The 15020-nt window shown below is 41.4% G+C and overlaps 1 protein-coding gene across 6 annotated transcripts in view; it reads left to right on the top strand.

The window, feature by feature from the left end:
* LRRC8D (leucine rich repeat containing 8 VRAC subunit D) overlaps nt 1-15020 on the top strand; it is a 141261-nt gene that overhangs the window by 111483 nt on the left and 14758 nt on the right. The window contains exon 1 of one of the 6 annotated variants that reach the window (XM_036754742.1): nt 9239-9262. The exons of the other annotated variants lie outside the window; for them this stretch is intronic. The gene's annotated coding sequence lies outside the window, so the exon portion shown is untranslated. Of the gene's footprint in view, nt 1-9238; nt 9263-15020 lie in introns of those variants that run through there. 6 annotated transcript variants of the gene reach the window in all.

Genomic DNA, 15020 nt, shown 5'->3' with positions numbered 1-15020 from the left:
CCTTCTTAAGAATTTGGTGGAATAGGATGTGGTTAGATTATCTCCACCCACAACCACACAAGGAAAGGCCAGATTTTCTCTCAAGATTCCTCTTCCCATATCCTTGCATGCCATGTATGGGGCACCCAGGGTGGCTTTGGAGACATGCTTTGTTTCACCTGGTAGTCTTGTTTGGTCTTCAGCCCCTTCTGATCTCCCACCCACAATCCCGCTTCTGCAGACTGGGCCTTCCTCACCTGTACCTCTAACCAATAAAGGGATCCTTTCTGTAAAATCAACAAGGGAGCAGAGCGGGGAGAGAAATCTTAAAAGGAGCAGGTGGTTCTGCCTTCCAAGGGCTTTGTTACCATTTTTTTCCCCATCAATATCTTTTATTTTTTACACCTTCCTTTCCAAATGTAACTTTCCCATTACATACCTGTTCTCCCTTATTACAGAGATTTAAATATAATAAAAAGCGGCAGGGGGGGGTGGCGCGGGGCAGTGTACATATCAGCAAAATTAGCAAAATTAGTCTGACCTAGTATGTACAGGATTCTACATCCAGAGTTCCCCACCTCTGCAATGAAGGCGCTCAGGAGGTACATTTTCTGATCCCTTCCCAAGGCAAAGCCTGTTCATTATAATTACAGCATGTGCAGTTTGGACTCAACCAACGGGTGAAAACTCAGCCCTGAATGCTAGCGCAGGGCAGAGTGCCAGCTCAAACATAAGTCACAATGTCCTAGCAGACCTTAGAGAACAGTAAAAAGGTGGGGCTGTTTTCATCTCTGAAGGGAATTTTTCAGTTTTGTCATCTGGGAAATAGAATTGTGGCTGTTCCCTGAAAGTATCCTCTATATGGAGACACAAAATTACCTTCCCTTTTTCTTTTCCTTTCTCCCCTGTTCTAGCCCCCTCAATAATAAACAGACCCACACTCCATTTCCTAATGACCTATTCCTTGCTTCCCTGACCTGGCCAAGCTTTTTTTTTTTTTTGAGTGGGGGTGGAGGTATTGTTGGTCAACCATGCCCTGAGTTCCTCCTTTCTTCAATAAAGCCTGCTTGCTGCTCATATCACATCCAGGTGGCATTTGGGGGGGCAAGATTCAGAGAGAGGGTGAGGAGAAAGACAAAGTAGCTTATACACATTTGTGTCCAACCCTGGAGAAACCCTGAATAAAAGGTAGGCCCCCTAACTTCTCTATGAGGGCTGGGCTGCTGGGGCCCTGGTGTCTTATTTGGTGAGAGCCCACTGCATCTAGCTGGCCCCGAGTCACACAAATGTTCTTTACTTCCATCTTCCTACCAATCCAAATACCCATCCAGCCACAGTAATAAAAAGGATGTTATCATTGCTTCTGGAAAGGGCATGCATCCCTAATTGTCTTATAGCTTAATTGACCATCCCTGAGTCTTCCCAGTCTAGGCTATCTTCTTCCCTGGCCATCAGTTTCCACATAGGTAACCTCCCCCCAAGTATTAGAATGGAAGCTCCTGGTGAGCAGGAATGCTTTTTTTTTTCCTGTGTATCCCCAGGCACTTGGCACTTAACAAACCAGGTTGTCATTTATTTTGTTTCTGATAGTTATTCTAAACCCCCAACTGTGGATAGTAAGGTTAGTGTAGCAGAGAGAACCACAGGCCAAGGAAACAATGGAAAAACAGCCGTCCTAGAGGACAGAAACATTGCTCCCTCCTCTCAGACAAGAGGCAGAGGCTGATGAATTACATGAATTGGAAGACTTAGTCTCTACCCTGGTCATTCATCTATGCAGGGGTGGGGAACCTTCTGTGTCGAGGCCATACTTGGCCCTCTAGTTTCCCAAGTGCTGCCCTTTGACTGGATCCAAACTTCATAGAATGTGTTGCCTTGAGGCTACAGGTTCCCCACCCCTGATCCATGCCTTTTCTCATGCTTGCTTTGCACAAGACACCAGGGAAGCAAAAACAAACTAGTCCCTGCTGTCAAGGAACGTAAGTACAATAGTTTCAAAATAACATCTACATATATCTATGTATGTTAATGTTAATGTTAACCATATACAAAGTAAATAACAGACAATAATAATGGCTAACATTTATAAAGTGCCTACTATGTGCTAGGCACTATGCTGAATGCCTTAAATTGTTATCTCGTGTGATCCTCAAAACAGCCTTGGGAGGTAGGTGCTATTATCCCCATTTTTACAAATGGAGAAACCAAGGCAAGAAGCTGTGAAATAACTTGCCCAGGGTCACAAAAATAACAAGTATCTGAGGGGGCAGCTAGGTGGCGAAGTGAGTAGAGCACCGGTCCTGAAGTTAGGAGGACCTGAGTTCAAATTTGGCCTCAGACGCTTGACACAGTGACTAGCTGTGTGACCTTGGGCAAGTCACTTAACCCCAATTGCCCTGCCTTCCCCCCTCAAAAAAAAATACTAAGATTCAAACTGGAGTCTTCCTGGCTCCAGGCTGGAGGATGAGGCACTAGCAATTGGGGATGGATAGTAGAATCAAGAAAGAACTGAATGCTGGAGAAAGTGGTACCTGAACTGAGCCTTAAAGGAAGCTAAGGATTCTAGGAGGGAGAAGTATGGAGGGTACTCCAGGCATGAGGTACAGCTTATTTTATGCAAAGGCAAGGAGGAGGGAGATGGAATGCTGTGTTTTTGCTTACCTGTTTTTCTCTGTTATATAGGAGGGCTCCATACAGGGGAGGGAAAGGGTTATACAGAAATTGCTGGGGTGTGAAAACTAAAGACATCAATTCTGATTCCTTTCAAAACCAAGAAAGCAGTGGGAAAAATCCATTTAGCTCAAGTGTCTTTGTAGTTATTAATTTATGTACAAAGAGGCTGTTTTGGTTAGGCTGAAAACTCTTAGTGTCCCAAAGAACAGAGATTCGACTTCCCATCATTCCACGGAGCTTTTTGCATTGGTGGCTCCCTTCATTTTGTCTCTGAATGCTAAAGATGTGAATGAACAGGAAAAATAAATAGCAGAAAGCAGTCAAGTCCTGCATGAAACTCAGGCAGATTTGGAACCCGAAAGCTAAACATGTTCAAGCCAAAAACCATCTATCTGTGCTCCTTTGATTCTCCTCCCCTGGCCTGGAATAACCTTGCCACTAACTTACTCCACCCTGTCTTGCAGTGTCTCAGGTTCTGGGCTTCTTTCTTCCCTCTCCTTGCTCTCAAATATTCTGCCTTCTTCCTCTTCTGAACTGGCCACTTGTGGCTTGTTAGCATTTCCTCTGCTCCCAAATTCAGTTCAGTCAACTGAGAAGAACATTTCCTTTTCTTTCTGAACAGTTGGATCATCAGGAACAGGAGCATGGGATGATAGGATTGACAGCTGGAAGGGACCTTCCAGTCCACAAAAACCCTCAATTTATAGATGAGGAAGCCGAGTGTCAGAAGAGTAGTGACAACTAACAAGGGCCCAACACTTAAAAAGGAGGTGATCAGTGCTTGTCGCCTCACAAAGTTGTGCAGACAGTAGGTGTCAGAGTCAGGATTCAAACCCAGGTTCTTTGGGTAAAAATCCCATGTTCTTTCCATCGCACACTGGTGTATGAAGAAAGGTAGAAAAGGCAAGTCAGGTTAAGGCTTAGAATTTCCCATCACAGGGGATTTCAGTGGAAGCAACCTTAGAGATTGATTGGGCACTTAGCTGTCCTTGTCTGCACCATTCATTTCACCACGGCGTCATCTAGCTTTTATTGTAATGTCCCCTTTTCTGTTAAGTACTGTCTCTCCACTTAGGCTAAAATTTCTTTAAGAGCAAGAATGGTGTACTTATTAGTATTTGTACCGTCCCATCTACCCATTCCAGTCTCTGAGCACAGTCACTTGTGAATGTTTTTTGTTTGTTTGTTTTTTTGGGGTTTTTTTTGGAGAGGGGAAGGCAGGGCAATTGGGGTTAAGTGACTTACCCAAGGTCACACAGCTAGTACATGTGTCAAGTGTCTGAGGCCGGATTTGAACTCAGGCCCCCCTGACTGATGTCCTTAAGTGGAGGTGGCTTGATTTGGAGACAGAGGACCAGCCCCTTGAAATCTAGAGCCCCATGGCCAGTAGTAAATACGTGGCTGAGCCAGCTACCCCCTGCATAACTTTGAGCAAGTCCCTTCACTTCTCTGGGACTCAGTTTACCTCTCTGCCAAAAAATAAGGGGGTTGGACTAGACGACCACTAAAGTCCTGTCCAGCTTTGAATCTATGATCGTCTAAATCAAAAAGGCAGGGAACAACAATAAAAATGAGAATAAACAAACGTAAATTATAAGTAATACTTAGGCAGCCCTTACTATATACCAGGCGCTTTGCTGAAGTGCTTTGAGGTTATTATCTCTTGATCCTTCTAAACAGTCCTGGGAGGTGGGTGCTGTTATTATCTCATTTTGTGGAGAGAGACACTGAGGCTAATGACAACAGTGATAGGGAACATCTGGATAGCACTTAGTGCCTGCCATGCGCTTTATAATCGTCATCTCCTCTGACCCTCATAACCACCCTGGGAGAGAACAGTAGCTAACGTTTATACAGCACTTACTTTGTGCCAGGTGCTGTGCTAAACACTTTATAGTTATTATCTTATCTGATCCTCGCAACAGCCATGGGAGGTAAATCCAGTTATTATCATCCTCATCTTACGGATGAGGAAACTGAGGCAAACGGGGATGTGACTTCCCCAGGGTCACACAGCCAGTAAGTGTCTGAGTCTAGATTTGAACTCAAGTCTTCCTGACTCCAGACCCAACACTCTTTCACCCAGCTGACCTTAGAACTCAACTAAAGGCCAGACTCTCGTTGTCCAGATAAAGAAGGTCAGACCTAGAGAGCCTAAGTGATTTGAGTAGAGGGTCTCACAGCTAGTTCAACCTAGAATTCAAATCCAGATCTTCCCTACTCCTGATACACTGTTCTTGCCACTGAAGTGATGCACCTTGGGAATTAGGGGTCTGCTGTAAGGTCCTTCATTTTCCTTGGCTTTTAAATTAAGCCACTTCTTTATGTAAGGTGTCCCAAAAGTCTTAGTGCACATGTAAGCACTGAGACCCCCTTTCTGGCTAACGCCCCATCCAGCACTAACCTTCAGTGATTTCACTTCCTTGCTAGTAGGGCTATTAACTTGGCCTTCCAACGTCCCTGGTGATAACTAACAGCATTCCAGCTTTGCCTTACTACAAAGGCAGCTTGCTTAGTAACTTGTTAAGTGGAGTCACTCATGGCCCACAAATAATTTTTGCATTTTGAACTATTGCATAAAGTTTGCCGCAGTGTGACAGATCCTGCCCCCACAGAGCAGGGAAGAAGCCAGAGGCTGGCTGGCTGGGTGGGAGATGACAAGCCTTGTTACAGGAGCGTTTTTCCAGGAAAGTATGGTAACACCACTACCCTATTGGATTTTTTTGGCTTTTTGTTTTTGTATTTTGCATATTTGTATTTTGAAATTTCCTGACCACGAACCCTGACAAAAGACAATTAGTTTGATCTTTTAAGCTTCCCAGAGCCCTGGAAATTTCCAGTCCTACCAGTTATAGAAATCTATGATTCCTATTTCTGTAAAATTCCTATAGAAATCCGATTTTTGTCCAGGCGTTTTAGTTAAAAGTTTCTATAGTTTGGTACGGCAATTTACTAATATCATTATCATCATTTATCGAGGGCCTGTGATGTATAGGATACTATTATTAATTCTCGATAAGTCTTTTTTTTCTCACTCTGCAGTTTTTACACAAATGATTATCAGGAAACCATGGAATAAAATAGTCAAGTAATAATAACTCCTTTTACATGGTGCTTCAAGGTTTGCAAAGCACTTTAAAAATATGTTATTTTATCCTCTTAACAACCTTGGAAGGTAGATGCCGTTATCATTCCATTTTATAGATGAGGAAACAAAGCTTAAGTGACTTGTCCAGGATCATACAGCTAGTACATGTCTGAGGTCAGATTTGAACTGACCTAGGATCAGCCCTTTATCTACTGTGCCCCTCTAGCTGCCTCTAGTTCTAGCTGCCTCAAGATCTAGACAGAAGGGGAAGCTGAGGCTGAGGAGGCTGAGATGATCATATTTTGTGATCAGTATTTCTATATTACCTAGAATAGCGTAGGTGTTTGGGGGCCAGGTTCTTCACCCCACCCCCATTGCTGTTGTTGAGTTTTTTGGTTTTGGAGGGTTTTTTGGTTGGTATTTGAGTTGTGCTTTTTTCTGCAGTCACAGGTTATGGCAAATTAATTTCAAAGACTTAGGACCCCAGGGTCTTAGATCCAGAGCTAGAAACTGCTACCACCCCTACCCCTCCACCATGAAATCCAACCTCCTCCTAGTTTTACAGTTAACAAAACTGCTATGTTAAGTGTCTTGCCCAAAGTTATACTGTTCTTGTTGTCATCTCCGTGACCCCATTTGGGGTTTTCTTGGCAAGGATACTAGAGGGGTTTGCCATTTCCTTCTCCAGCTCATTTTACAGACGAGAAAACTGAGGCAAAAAGGATTAAGTGACGTGCCCAGGGTCACACAGCTAGTAAGTGTCCGAGGCTATATTTGAACTCAAGAAGATGAGTCTTCCTGATTCCAAACCCTGTGCTCTAGCTAGCGCACCACGCAACTGCTCAAAGTTATATAGGTGTTTAAACAGACACAAGAGATGGGATCTTAATCCAGGTCCTCCATCTCCAGAGTGTGAAATTTCCACACTATCATGCTTCCTGATTCCTGACATTACTGGCAAGGGTAAAACCCTTAAGCCCTAAGGGGCTGGAAGTAATGGCATTGGTTCCAAGCCAGTGGAAGGATGGTGTTCAACACAGGCCATATCGAAAGGAAAATCTGTTTGGTGCATGCTGATGCTGCAAGGTAAGGCATCCCACTCAAGCTGCAAGAAGTTGAATTTTACACAAGTGTGTTCCCTTTCCCATTAAACTTACTGGGCTGAAACACAACAAAAGGTAGCATGTGGTTAACAGCCCAATTAATTATCTAAAACTCTGTCTGTGAGCAATAAGAGAGTGGAGGAGATTGTGAATAAGTTGACATGCTCGCATTTCCTGGGTTGTTGGCCCGAAGTTAAATCTTTAATGTTACATGAAATTGTAACTTTCAAAACACCACTACCAACCCTACTCTTGCCAGGAGAATAAAGGCCAGAGGAATAGGAAGAGAGGAGACCCTAACTGTAGCTGCTTTTCAAAATTATATTTACAGAATTTCATAAAGACTGTATTTTCAGAACAAAATCCCTAATTTTGCAGAGTAAAAATAGAAATGATCATGTCCCTAGAAAATATGCCATTAAATATAAGATTCTGAAATTATGTGCCCTTTATCTAGCCTGCTGAGACTCTGCTTAAATCTATTTCTGAAGCAAAACATCTGTGTTTAACCATTTGGATCACTCCTATCGCTAATGAGTTTTTTCTTTACATTTACAAGAAATAAAAATAAAATCAATTCTTTGGTGCTGCACCCAAGCCTCTGTAGCGTTTTAGCCATAAGGAGAAATATTTGCGATAGTGATGAGCAATCACAAATGTCTTTTCTCAGAGAGCAACATGATAGGGTTTCTGATTTGGAGTCACAGGGCCTGGATTCCAATCTTAACACTGCCTGATTGACTATGGTCTTCCCCTAAATTTCCTAATTTGTAAGATGAGGCTGTTAGACTGGGCCAGGGATTCTTACTTTTTTTGTGTCCCAGTTTGGCTGTCTGGCTAAACCAATGGACCTCTTCACAGAAAAATGTTAAATGCACAAAATAAAGTAGGTAAATTACAGAGGAATCATTTGTATTATAATCAATATGATATATTTAATTATATTTAAATCTAATACAGTTACATAGCATATAATACAGTATACCAAAATAATGTAATACAATCAATTATACACAGTTATCAAAAAAAAAAATTTTTTTTTTGAAAACTCAAGTTCCCAGAATCCAGGTTAAGAACACCTGTTCTGATTGCAGGACTTGATTAGAATCACAGAGTTTGAGGCCTGAAAGAAACATTAAAGATCAGGTAAGCAAGCCCTCTTAATTTTACAGATGGGAAGGTAAGGGCCAAAGTAAGTAGGAGACATCTCCTGTGCCTCACAGCTTGTTTTTGTTTAGTAGTTTTCAGTCCTGTCTGACTCCTCATGACCCCATTTGGGGTTTTCTTAGCAAAAATACTGGAGTGGTTTGCCTTCTCCAGCTCATTTTACAGATGAGGAAACTGAGGCAAACAGGGCGAAGTGACTTGCCCAGTAAGTGTCTGAGGTCAGATTAGAACTTAAGTGTTCCTGACTCCAGGCCTGGTGCTATATCCACTTCACGACCTCACTATCCTACTTAGTGGTAAAGTTGAGATCACAATCTTAAGTTCCAGCCACCAGTCCAGGACTCTTCCACTTCTCAACAGGCAATCACAAAAATATGGCAATTCAAAAGAGACATTCCTTAAGACACTCTACCAGGTCCCCTTCGGCATTTGCTTGCTTTTAAATCATGTTCATCATTTCTCAAAGCTCCATGTGTATCTAAAACCAAGATTCAGTCACAGGAAGCTGCACAAAGTAAATCCAGTTTTACTTATTATTTTGATTGCTGGCCATCCTTTGCTTGGCTGCAAGTAGCAGCAAATCCAATTAAAGCAGCAGCAGAGAGAAGAAGGAGGGGAGGAGGGGAGAGAGGGGGGAAATGAGAGAGAGAGAAGGCAAAAGGACAGAGAGAGAAAGGGGCAGGAGAGAAGAGAGAAAGAGGGAAAAGGAGAGAAGAGAGAAAGAGAAAGAATATGTGAGTGAGGCTGGAGAAGGAACATGGGGGAAAGCCTTACTAATCCCTCTCTGTTCTTGCCTGTGAATTTTTCATAAAGCCTTCTCAGAGGAAATAAAGGATGATAAATCCAGCTGTTGCTTCCTGTTCCTATGATTCTTAGATTTATTTTTTATGAGTAGAATGTTTTATTTTTAAACCAGTGGAAAATACCCCCAACCTGTCCCTGTTAGTGTTTCCTTAAAAGCTCTGTGTACACTTGGGCTTTGAGGGGTGTGTGTGTGTGTGTGTGTGTGTGTCTCCCAGAAATTCCCATGGTGCTTTTCTGTGTGTGGGTCTTGAGGCAGTACTGATACAAGGCTTTTCAGCAACAACAGTAAACGATTTAGGAGAATCTTAATGGGCAGGAAACATTATGTGAGATTGATGACAGTCTCAGATTCACAGGAAGTTTGTAATTCAGATCCGGGGAGGTATCTTTCATTCTGTGCCTGGATGCTGCAGGTCCAGTTTCTGTTCTGCTTCTGATCATCTCTTTGGTAAGTAAATGGCTGGGTCACTTAAGAAGCCAATTACCTTAACCACCACACTTTTTTAAACTTTCTTAAGTTTAAGGAAAATATTCATCCTCCGTCAATGAATAGGACCTGATTCAGACAGATTTAGCTGTCTAGCCAGGCACTCCAAAATAAAAGTAATATGTCCTAATGCTTTATTTAAATTCATGAAGTCCATTTCACAACCTAAGAGAAAACATGTGCTTAGGACTACAATTGTGTAACTTTCCTGAGGAACGTAAGCAAAGTTTGGAAAATGGGGGCAGGGAAGTGATTTGCTCAGTTAACTATATACATTCCCTTCCCCTTGAATAAAAACCATCTAGAAATATAGCATTAAAGTATATAATTTTTTTTAAGCTACCAGGGATTTTAGAGGTCATCCTGTCTACCATTCTCACTTTACAGAAGAAGAAACTGAGGTAAAAGAATATAAGGGACTTGTCTAAGGTCCTTAGGGTACTGTCTTGTGCATATGTTGTAAGTATTCCTGGTGCCAAACAATGTTTTGTTCATGGTGGATCATAGACCTAGAATTGGAAGATACCTCAGAGCTCACCTTATTCAATCCCTTCCTTTTACATATGAGGAAACTGAAGTCAAGAGGGGTCAAAGGACTTGTTAAAGGTCATACAACAAAAAAGTAACAGAGCCAAGATTTGAACCTGCTTCCTCTGGCTCCAGAACCAGTGTTCTTTCCTCTTGGTTGTGATTTAGGTGAAGTAGATTAGACTGTTGCACAGAATGAAGAGGTCACTCTTGGTTCTTTAGGAACAAGAGCCTGTATTGTGAGGTTCACAGATCCATTGGGGTATTGAAGTAAATTTTAATTCAACAAGAACTTGCTAAATGCCTCCTGTGCCTTAGGTACTGGAGCTACCGAGACCAAAACTGCATAGTCAGTGAGCTTCCATTCTACAATATACAAATATATACAATATATAAAATACAGTGATACAAAGTAATTTTAAGAAGGAGAATGTGCTAATGGGGGCCAGGGAGGAGATAAGGTAAGGGGGAGGAGTGTATAGCAGCCTTGATCTACCACTTATGCAAGTTTCATACCTAACGTATCAAAACATGCAGTTTTACTGACTTACATTTTGAGCTTGACCCAAATGAATTGGGCAGATAGGAGAATCCAGTCAGTGATCTAGCATTATTACAGAACTTCCTGGACTTCCCAGCATTTAAAAATTTCTCTTCTTTCCTTGGAGCCTGTTTTAGTTTGGGAAAACAGTCTTGTTAAATAGTAGAAGAGCCAGAAGCCCTGGGTTTAATTCTGGTTGAGGAACTTTCTACCTGTGTGAATTTCAGCAAAATGTGTGACATCTCTGTGCCTTCCTTTCCTCATCTATAAAAGAGAGGTGATTGTGCCTGCCCTACTTTGTACCAAAGGAAGCTTGTGAGATACCAGGCATGGCAATCTCTTTGAAAACTAGAAAATGCAATATAAATTCAGCATGGCAGTGCTATTAAATTGGTTACTGCATTTTGAAAATTCCTTCTTTGTAGTTTTTACTCCTCCCTGGGCACTTTCTGCAAGGCCTGCCTTGCCCACATAGAATGACAGTGATGCAGAAACACCCACTGAGGGCTGGGAATGGCCAGAGCACACCCACGGCCCAGGACCTTTCTGTCCCCCTTTCCTTTTACCACCCTAGAAGCAGAGAAAAAGAAAACATGCCTCTTTTGGTTCTCAAGGAATAATAAGCATTTGTTTTCCCACCTCCCTTGCTTTAGTCTAGTCAGCCTGATTTTTTTTTTTAAAGAACCTTCCTTAGTGAACGATTGACCTTTACAAAAGGTATTTCAACTAGACGGTATGAGATTGGGGCCATCGTCCTGGCCTTCAAAGGCATCGCTAATGGGACTACATGCAAATGGGCAGCGGTGCCCATCCATGAAGTTAGAAAACACATTGTGGGCCGTATGTAGAGGGCCATTGTTTTTTTACAAGGCAGAGGCACTTTGTAGAAGAGGCTTGGGTGATGGGCATGCTTTTATGTTGACCAAAACAAAGAGAAAGGCAAATAACACACACACACACACACACACACACACACGTCTCCCATTTTCCTTTTAGACTCACAATGATGGGTTTTCTTGGGTCCCAACCTGGGATTTCATTGGTAAAGGGAACTTCTGGTGAGAAAAATCCCCTTTCTTCGTGCGTGTCAACAAATGTTCTGCTCAGTTCTAGACCTGTGCTCCTATGATTAGTTACAGCTATTTTAGAAAAATGGCAATGCTTCAGTCCTTAGATGTTTTTCTACTCATTTCTGCTAGCTTTTGTCACTCAGAGTGGAAGTCATGTAAATAAATGTGTCAGCTTGTTCTTATCTGAGGTTATGGTATTCTTGTGATGGGCAATAGAGACAGATGCTGGGACCACTTGTATAGACTGCTGTGGATTCTGTCAAATTGCAGGATTTGGGCAGTGTTACTGTGGCATCACTAATATTTTTGCAAGGCTGATTGATATTTTGTTTTCCTTGATTCTTGTCTTCAGAGTCCTGCAGCCACTGTACAGTCACCTCCTTTTTGCATTTCTTTTTTTTGGGGGGGGCAGGGCAGTTGGGGTTAAGTGACTTGCCCAAGGTCACACAGCTAGTACATGTGTCAGTTGTCTGAGGCCGGATTTGAACTCAGGTCCCCCTGACTCCAGGGCTGGTGCTCTACTCACTGCACCACCTAGCTGCCCCTCCTCTTTGCATTTCTTCTGTTGTTTGGTCCTGACCCTCAGGGCCCAGGTGGACAGTAGGAAATATCCTTAGTCAGGAAAGAGGCCATCTTTTATCTTTGATCCATTGTATTCTGTTGCCTTAATATCTGTTGGAAATAAACACAGCTTACCTTATTAGACGTATGATTTTGTTGGTCCTTTATGTAAAATCTTTTCTGATCTAGACTTCTCATTCAAGAACAATCCTGGCATATCCTATGCCAATACATTGCAGAAATCTTCATTGAAGAAGTACTTGGGGAATCTTTCCAAAGAGATTTACAGCTGCCAAAACTCAGAGCATCATTCTTAGAGTCATAGAATTCCGCTTAAAATCCTGGATCTTATATATGCTTCCTGAGCAAAAATCATTTAATTTCTCTAGATCTCAGTTTGGTTGAACTAGACAACTAATATTCAGACCCAACTCTACCTTTTGCAATTTTATGACCTTCTGCATATAATTTTAATCTTCCTATATGTAATATGGAGATAATCATACACTATTTGTATCACCAAGTTTTTGTGAAGATCAGATGTAATACCGTATACAAAACAAGAGGTGAGCACAAATATGTATTTTTTTGGACCAGACTTTATATTTCATTGGTTTTAGGGAACCTCCCAGTCAGGAAATACCCTATACCAATGCAGATTTGTATCAGTTCTGCAACTTATATCATAGAAAGAAGAATAACATATAATACCTACTATGTGCCAGGCAATATGCTAAGAGCTTTACAAATATTACCTCATTTGATTATTTGTCTTACTGTAATTATTTAATAATATTATCTTATATATCTTACATATTAGTATTTGATAATATTATCTTATTTGATAATGCCCTTACTGAGGGCACTGAGAGGTGGCTTGCCCGGGCTCACAGAGCTCGGAAGTGTCAGTAGCTGGACTCAAACCTAGTCCTTCCTTAGTCCGAGATCACCTCTCTATTAATCAATCAACAAGCGTTTATTAAGTGCTTACTGTTCTAGGTGTTGGTGATAATTGAAGGCAAAAATTAGTCTCTGCCTTCAAGAAACTTAAATTCTAATGGGGGAAATATTGTGAATGCATCAAACACAAAATGAATACAAGTTGTAGTCTGTAGCCATAGGTGTTTAACTTTGCAGTTCAGGCTATAAACACATATATACACATTTACAGGGCAACACAACACGTTCTAGGCTTTCTTATGCAAGACCAGGTTATTGTGAAAGGAGCCAGAGATAAGCTGTTTATGGTTTAACTACTTTAATGAAAAGCTCCTAGATAAGGATATACTTATTTCAGAATACTAAAGATATGAAAAAGCTTTGAAAATGGTTGGGGTAGATAGCTAGGTCTTTACAAGCCAAGAAGAGATCTTGAAAGTTTGTGTATCTACTTTAGGGTACCCTATGATGCCAATTCTGAGAATTTAGAACATTTGTAAGGAGCTTGATTGGAGGTAGGATGGTGTGGTCAGGGGGGTTTTGTTTGGTTTTTCAAATAGGAACATAGATTCGTATCTCGGAGAGTACCTAGGGACCCTTTACTCCACCCTCTCATTTTACAGACAAGGAAACATCTGTAAGTGATATCTCCAAAGCTACATAGTAAGTGACAGGGATTTAAGCCCCATTGCTCAGCCTCCAACTAATAAATCTTGGCAAGTCAAGGATTTATAAGTATTTATTGGCCTATGGTATTCACACCTGTATCCTGTAAAGTTTATACCCCCTAAGCCCTTTGTTATTTAGTAATAATGAACTGTGAAAAGAACTGCTTAACACAGAACTAAGCTCCCTTGTCTTGACCCTGACCTCAAAAAACCTATTTCTGTGGGTTCTGCCAGAAGATTGGTCCTGCCTGTGCTCAGTAGGAAGGAAATATTATCGTTAAGAACGATCATATTTCTCTGAAGAGGATATCCTCCTCAAAGCATCAAGATGGCTCATTTCTGTTACTTTTATAAGATTTTACAGCAATAAAACTTTGAGTCATTTAGGTTCATCTTCACCTAAGTATCTAGCTCTGTCTAGGCTCTTCCCATATTTAAACTAGTAGGCATTTTGAGACATCAGGACTTGATATATTTAGCACATTAAAATAAATTGTCATGGGTCACTCTTCAGTTGGTTTTAGTTTTAGGTTTTTTGTTGGTTCCTTTTTTTTCCCCGTAACAGGCTTAAACCTTTATCAGGAGTGAAATGCCTAAAACTACTTGAGGGAAAAGCAATGGGAACTCATAAAGAAAAAGTGAATCTATAGAGAAGTACAGTGGAGGCAGAGAGGACCTGATGCCTCTTAGTAGCTATGTGACCTTGGCCAAGCCCCTTGGTCATTCTGAGCCTCAGTTTCCTCAACCATAAAATGAACTAGATGACTTCTCAGATCCTTTCTGGTTCTAAATCTAGACTTTGTATAAAACAAAAATTCTCCTGTAGCCTTGCAAACAGCCATTCACCCAAGGCAAATAACCATGTGTTTTAGGATAAAAGCATATTTGTATTTATTCAGATCTATCCAAGAGGGACATCTTTATGTATGGCAAGTCACAGTTCACACACAGCTCCTCACGTTGGGGAACTTTTACCCGTGTTGTGCCAGAAATCCTCCACAGAGAGCACCATGGCCAATCCACTTGCTTTTTGAATCATATGTCTCCTTACTCTTCAGTGATGTGTGGGCAGTTATTCTTTGGTAAAGTGCCTGCTTGCACCCACCATTTATCTTGGACAGCAATCAATTTAGGGTTTGTTTTTTGTTTGTTTTCAGCCTTTTTAAAGGAATTTTGGGCTGCTAAATTTGGTTGTTCACTAATTCGTACCAATTGGAAAAAGGATAATCTGAATTAGTATGAAGTTTAAATTGTAGACTTTTAAAAGCAGTGTCATTTTGTTCTTTTTCAAGCATATGTAGTTTCCCTGTTTTACCTTTACTTTTCTTTGTCAATGACATTGCTATTCCCAGCAACCTGGAGTCAGCTTTGACTCTTCTTTCTTCATTCCAGATGCCTCTCTGCCCTAGTCA

Source organism: Trichosurus vulpecula, chromosome 4, assembly GCF_011100635.1.
Source record: "Trichosurus vulpecula isolate mTriVul1 chromosome 4, mTriVul1.pri, whole genome shotgun sequence".
NCBI classification, from domain to species: domain Eukaryota; kingdom Metazoa; phylum Chordata; class Mammalia; order Diprotodontia; family Phalangeridae; genus Trichosurus; species Trichosurus vulpecula.
This window is presented reverse-complemented; position numbering and strand designations above follow the sequence as displayed.